Source organism: Ovis aries, chromosome 9, assembly GCF_016772045.2.
Source record: "Ovis aries strain OAR_USU_Benz2616 breed Rambouillet chromosome 9, ARS-UI_Ramb_v3.0, whole genome shotgun sequence".
Classification (NCBI taxonomy): domain Eukaryota; kingdom Metazoa; phylum Chordata; class Mammalia; order Artiodactyla; family Bovidae; genus Ovis; species Ovis aries.
In genome coordinates, this window is record NC_056062.1 from 24,273,710 (window position 1) to 24,281,011 (window position 7,302).

Consider the following 7,302-nt stretch of genomic DNA (forward strand, 5'->3'; position numbering starts at 1 on the left):
TGTTCTGACCACAGTTTGGGAGTGTGAAGACTTTTCTGGTAGCCATGTCTTCTGTAAGTTCCTGAAGAACTTGGTTTTGCCTGTGCCATGGAATGCCTCTTCTCGCTTCTGCTTGATCTCACTGTTTCCAGCTCATACAGTCACATGGCTCTTGGGCACATCCAGTAAAAAGCCAACCACAAAAACGAGCAGTTGCTGTTTATAAAATCCACACATTGTTATATAATCCAGATGACAACACAAGTGTGAAATGCTGTTAATATTCAGCTTTAACCACAGTTTTAGCACTTGTAGACAGCAAATGTGCTGCTGGGGTGTCCAGTTTTATGTTAGGAAAAGTCCTGGTAGAAATGGAAACTTTATGAGCTGGGTCTATTACACTGAAATTTTATTGTGTCTGTTACTTGCTGAGGTACAAAGGGGCAGTGAATTAGATGCATATGAAGAAGCAGAGTGAGTTTTCCACTAAGTCTTTGGTTGGTTCTGCCATCATTCAGTGCTCTGAGGTATGTAGCTATGTACTTTTTTGAGGCAGGGTTGTAGCTTCAAAATATGAAGCTGAATATATCTGGTATTGGGTCATTTATAGAACTAAACTTTGTCTCTCCAGGAACATATCACCATACTTAGGAAAGCCATTTAAATATGGCAGGAAAAGCAACCAGAAGAAGGCATTAAACAGTAAAATAACTATAAATCCTTTGCTTTTGTTTGCTTCTGAAGTTTTATAATATAAATACTTGTATCTCTGTATTTATTCATAGCTTATATCTTTTTATCAGAGACAAATGTCTTTGAATCGCATATTCAAAAGCAGAGACATTATTTTGCCAACAAAGGTCCATCTAGTCAAGGCTATGGTTTTTCCAGTGGTCATGTATGGATGTGAGAGTTGGACTGTGAAGAAAGCTGAGCACCGAAGAATTGATGCTTTTGAACGGTGGTGTTGGAGAAGACTCTTGAGAGTCCCTTGGACTGCAAGAAGATCCAATGAGTCCATTCTAAATGAGATCAGTCCTGGGTGTTCTTTGGAAGGAATGATGCTAAAGCTGAAACTCCAGTACTTTGGCCACCTCATGCAAAATGTTGACTCATTGGAAAAGACTCTGATGCTGGGAGGGATTGGGGGCAGGAGGAGAAGGGGACGACAGAGGATGAGATGGCTGGATGGCATCACCGACTCAATGGATGTGAGTTTGAGTGAACTCTGGGAGTTGGTGATGGATGGGCAGGCCTGGTGTGCTGCAGTTCATGGGGTTGCAAATAGTTGGACATGACTGAGAGACTGAACTGAATGGGACATTTGACTGATAGTGGATATCTCCTGTAACAAGAAACTGGAAGACAGTGCTGGTTGAATGGTTCCATTACACTGAGGTTCAATTATGATTTACTTGGCTTTTCTCAACTGGGCTCAGGTGGTTACTGTAGCTCCAGACATCATTTTCATATTTAAGATGGTGGGAAGAAATGATTATGACTTTGTTTTTGAAATCATGAAGACAAGTCTGTTTTTTCAACCCCCCAGAAAGCTTCTTACATTTCACGAGCTAAAATTTGAACCACAGCTATATTGGTGGCAAGAAAAGTAGAGCATAAGATGAAAATGATTGGCTACTAATCAATAACAGTTAATCAGTCAGGAATGAGTACATCATGATTCAGAACAAAATCTAGGTTATTTGGGCAAAAAGGTGTTCTGGGCACAGAGTAGACTTGGGACAGTGTTTGCCAAAATACCCTGCAGGTCCAGTTTAGGTCTTTTCCTCTAATCCAGTTAGTTTCCCCCGATCTCTGCTTCTCCTTCTTGCTCTTGCTTATCTGACATGGCCAATCAATTTCTCAGTGAATCTGGAAGTGGAGTCTAAGCCATAAAGTTGATACTGAATTATTAATAAAAATTATGCATATTTAAGGATGAGAAAGGAAGGCAATAAAATGAAGTGAACTTCGGAGCAGGGGCTTTGGAGGTAGGAAGAATAATTTTTGAGTCCTGGTATTGGAGACTCCATAAATATTTCCAACTTAAAAGACTCCTGGCTTCTTTAAATGTCAATCTTACCATGAAAGCAATAATAGTAATGCTCAACTCAAAAACTGGTATTGAGGAGTAAATGCATGTAAAACACTTGCATGTAAAGCACAGTGCCCAGCTTATGGTAAAGCACTCAATAAATGTTATCTATACTAGAACTGTCTTTGTTCAAGCCTTGAAGACTATTTTGATACCATGGTTTTATACAAATTGTAATATTTAGAGTTATATATGTTAGTTTAGGGCTCTAATAAATACCTTGGATTATTGTGCTTCAGATAAATGTGTTAGGTTATTGACAACACACATCTTGGACATTGTTGAAGCCAAAGGACAGGTGTTGGAGATTCAGAAGTGAAATGGTTCATAAGTTTACCAGTTTAAAAAAGTACGTATAAATAGCACATACACACAGACAAACTGAGGAAAATTTTTCAAGAAATGAGAATACCAGACCACCTTACCTCCCTCCTGGGAAACCTGTATGCAGGTCAAGAAGCAACAGTTAAAATCAGACATGGAACAACAAACTGGTTCAAAATTGGGAAAGGGGTACATCAAGGCTGTATATTGTCACCCTGCTTATTTAACTTATATGTAGAGTACATAATATAAAATTCTGAGCTGGATGAAGCACAAACTGAAATCAAGATTGCCAGAAGAAATATCAATAACCTCAGATATGCAGATGACACCATCCTTATGGCAGAAAGTGAAGAAGAACTAAACAGCCTCTTGATAAGGGTGAAAGGGGAGAGTGAAAAAGCTGGCTTAAAATTCAGCATTCAAAAAACCAAGATCATGGCATCTGGTCCTGTCACTTCATGGCAAATAGATGGGAAAACAATGGAAACAGAGACAGACTTAATTTTCTTGGGCTCCAAAATCACTGTGGACAGTGACTACGGCCATGAAATTAAGACACTTGCTCTTTGGACGAAAAGTTATGACAAACCTAGATAGCATATTAAACAGCAGAGACATCACTTTTCCAACAAAGTTCTGTGTAGTCAAAGGTATGGTTTTCCCAGTAGTCTTGTATGGGTGTGAGAATCGGACCATGAAGAAGGCTGAACACTGAAGAATTGATGCTTTTTGAACTGTGGTGCTAGAGAAGACTCGAGAGTTCCTTGGACTGCAAAAGATCAAACCAGTCAGTCCTAAAGGAAATTAACCCTGACTATTCATTGGAAGGGCTGATGCTGAAGTTGAAGCTCCAATACTTTGGCTATCTGATGCGAAGAGCCAACTCATTGGGAAAGACCTTGATGCTGGGAAAGATCAAAGGCAAAAGGAGAATGGGATGACAAAGGATGAGATGGTTGGATGACATCACCAACTCAGTGGACATGAGTTTGAGCAAACTCTGGGAGATGGTGAAGGATAGGGAAGCCTGGTGTGCTGAAGTCCATGGGGTCACTGAGACATGGGATCACAAAGAGTTGGACACGACTGGGTGACTGAAGAACAACAATAACATACAAGCATACATACATAAGGTGGTTCATGTGGATGTCTATCATATTAGAGTGACTTGAGATAGAAAGATCAGTTCTGTTTAAAATCCAGTTTCACACCTAGAGTTTTATAAATAAATATAAAAATAAAAAAGATTAAAAACATAAAGATATAATTTAAAAAAGAACAATTTGGAATATATGGCTGATCAATTAAAAATGTTACATAATATTTTTTCTACTTTATTTTCTATTTGGACTGCAAATGTTTAATCTCCATGTATATAAGTTTGGTGGTATAGAATTATAGAATAGTAACTAAAGAGGATAATAACAGATGTCAGAAGCCCTTCAAAAAGGGAATTAATATAAGATGATAAAAAGGATAAGTGGCCAATATTTATCAAGTGAATGTGCCACTTTCAAAAGTTCTTTCTATGAGTAAAGGTCTTTCCATATATTATTTCAAACAATGCTGATGTCAGCTGTATGAATTCTAGTATTCTCCTAATTCTGAGGTGAGAAAAACCACTATCAAGAAAGAATATATAACTCATCCAAGTTTCCATATCTCATAAATATTGTAACTAAAATGCAAACCTAAGTCTATTTCACCCTAATATTCAAGGTTTTATCATCAATGATATTTTTTTTCTGACAGAATTTAAATATTTTATTATATACTTATCTCTAAAATTGAGCTTCATTTTTTCACTATATACTTTAACTTGAAGACATTTGTAAAATTAGTACATTACAGAAATCCTGAAAGAAATTCCACTAGCTTATTTACAAAACTGAAGTTGGATGTAGAAAACTTACGGTTACCAGTGGATACAGGAGAGAGGAATACATTGGGAGATTGATACTGACATATATATACTAGTATACATAAAACAGTAGGAAATGGCAACCCGCTCCAGTATTCTTGCCTGGAGAATCCCATGGACAGAGAAGCCTGGTGAGCTATAGTCCACTCTCTTGCAAAGAGTCAGACATGACTGAAGTGACTTAGCATACATAAACCAGATAAGAAAAACTGCTGTATAGCACAGAGAACCCTACTCAATACTCTGTAATGGTCTGTATGACAAAAGAAAGAGTGGATATATGTATAACTCATTCACTTTGCTGTATACCTGAAACACAACATTATAAGTCAACTACATCAACAGAAATTTTAAAAAGTATTAAAGGAAAGCCAGCACCATATAAATAACATACACTTAAATAAAAGAGATGAATTCTTAACACACAGAGTAATGTTTTTTATTCACTGATAAGCTAAAGGTCCATTTCAAGATGTTTCTTTCTTTTGTATGATTGATTTGTTTTATTAGCAAGCAAAGCCCTATAAAGGACGGCTTCATCTAGTCCTCAGACTCAGATTCACCTTCATCTTGACTAATCTGGAAGTAAGGAAGCTCATAGGTCTCCTTGTCAGATGCGACCACGTGAAGCCAATCAAGAAGATTGTTCTTTTTAAGATGATTCTTGGTAAGATACTTCAAATACCATTTCTTAGAAATGACCACGATTTTATTCTTGAAACTTTTAGTGTGAACGACATTCCCAAGTTTTTCACTCTTTCCATTCACTTTAACCTTTTCCTGCAGAAACTGTTCAAAATTTCCAGAATCAAAAACATAGATGGATCTTCTACTGGATGAGTAAGATCCAAATTAAACCTCCAGGTTGACTTCTTAGGCTTCTTGTCTTTCTTCGGCGCCGTCTTGAAGGCTTGCTTGCACGATCAGAGTGCCAATTATATTCCGATACACCTGTCATTGTTTACTAACTACTTCAAATGATAATATTTGTTCAGTAAATAACTATATGTAAAATAAAACCTAATTAGAATTTCTCTAATGGAAGATATTCCCTGTTGGTCCCTATTTTGCTAGTCACCATGGAATGATGTTGCTCTTATTTTTATAAGAAGGCAGACACAAATGAGCACTTCTTTAATGAGATCATTTGTTTTCTAGAGTGGACTTGATTCTGCTACTTACCTTTAATCTCCTCTATCTAAATTTCACAATATGAGTAATAGGTGTCCTTATTAACACGATAAAGAAATTAGGTTTAATAAAAGGAAACTCTGTCCCACACATTGATCAGTGCTTTCTCAGACTTTTGAATTTCTGAATGCTTCTATGTTCACAACACTTAAAATGTACTTGCATCCACCTTAAAGGAAAGGAGAAGACTAATTGTGATGGCAGCACACCCAGCATTTCAGTTTTTATCAACCATGCTTTCTAGAAGTTAAAACAACTTTGATTATCTGAAGGAAGAGTTAAGGAAAAAAATATTAAGAAATACATGATGCTGATAGGGAATTCATGTTTTGGCATTTATGATCCACATAAACCAGGTTCTAGAGTCACACCTGGTGCTACCAAATAAACCAGCTCCCTCCTCTGTATATCCTTTTCAGTTTCCCATGAATACCTAAAATCCAGCATGTCCCAAACCAAACCCATCACCTTCCACCTCCTCCCCCATCCCACCCCACTCCCAAGTGGATGATCATCTTCTCCAGGGTACTCTGCTCATTGATTGGCATTTCTACCCAGCCTATTTCCCAAAACAGATATCTCACTTCATGTTCCCTCTCATCCTACATCTAATCAAGTCTTGAAAAAGCTAAAATCCATAATTTGCAAATCTCCATTTTTAACATCCACCTGGCACTGCCTGAATTCAGACCACCATCCTTTGTCAACTTCACTTGAATTGACATGATGGCGTATTGTCTCCAGTGCTGAGTGGTCCCTTTCAAGCTGTAAACTTGACTTCTGTAAACTCTAGCAAGGTGATTTTTGGTTTAAGCGAGACTGATAGTGTTGCTTATCTGCTTATCAATCTTCAGGGGTTATTCTTGACTTTGGGAAGAATTCCAAATTTCTTAGGAAGATCTCACTGTACCAATGGTCTCTGCTACCTTCTTCAACTCCATCCTGCACCCCACCACACTGCTGACATGTTTCAGCCAGGATGGATGCTCTGTGCTTCTTCCAGAGGACTCTGGCTTCCATCATTCTTGGTAATCTGCACATGGTACTCTTGCTTCCTGGAAACCTTTGCTTCCCTTTACATCCATTTGAGTGAGTAATTTTTCAGATTTCAGCTTAACAATTGCTTGCCCTTGGAAGCCTTTCCTGATTTCTAGGACTAGGCTTTCCCTATCTGCTTCCTCTACTGTTTAGTGACCTCTTTGAAGATCTGTGGTTCTGTTACTAACATTACATCCTGAAGTCTGTCATAGAGCCCAGCATACAATAATTGTTCAATAAATGCTTATTGAAGTTATGGCATGTCTACTGGAAAAAGGAAACTGGGGGCATTTGCTGAATTGCTTCAGCAAATTACTTTGTCTCAATTATTCTGATATTTTGAGATGAAGCCTGAGAGAGTGAGCACATGTTCATACATGTTTAACTTGAGTGATTAGTATTATTACTGTCAATCTTTCCTTATCTGAGTTTGGATGAATAAACAAGTCTCACTCAGAGACCAGAGAACTTAGAATAACTTCTGACTTTGAGAAGTCAAACCACTTGTATTAGTCTTATATTGCTGTGTGACAAATTACCACAAAATCAGTGGACTTAACATAATACCCATTAATTAGCTCTTAGTTCTCTAGGTCAGAAGTCCAGCATGAACTGTCTGGGTTCTCTACCCAGGGTACTTCAAGGTGGAAATTAAGATGTTGGCTGGATTGAATTTTCATCTTCAGGCTCTAGGAAAAAAATCTCTCTTTCAATCTCATTCTTGTTGGCAGAATTCAATTCTTAATAATTG

At 37.6% G+C, this 7,302-nt stretch overlaps 1 pseudogene; it reads right to left on the reverse strand.

Annotated features, from left to right (window-relative positions):
• Window positions 1-4,862: 4,862 nt before the first annotated feature.
• LOC101122703 (ribosomal protein eL22-like) lies at window positions 4,863-6,454 on the reverse strand (annotated as a pseudogene).
• Window positions 6,455-7,302: the final 848 nt, after the last annotated feature.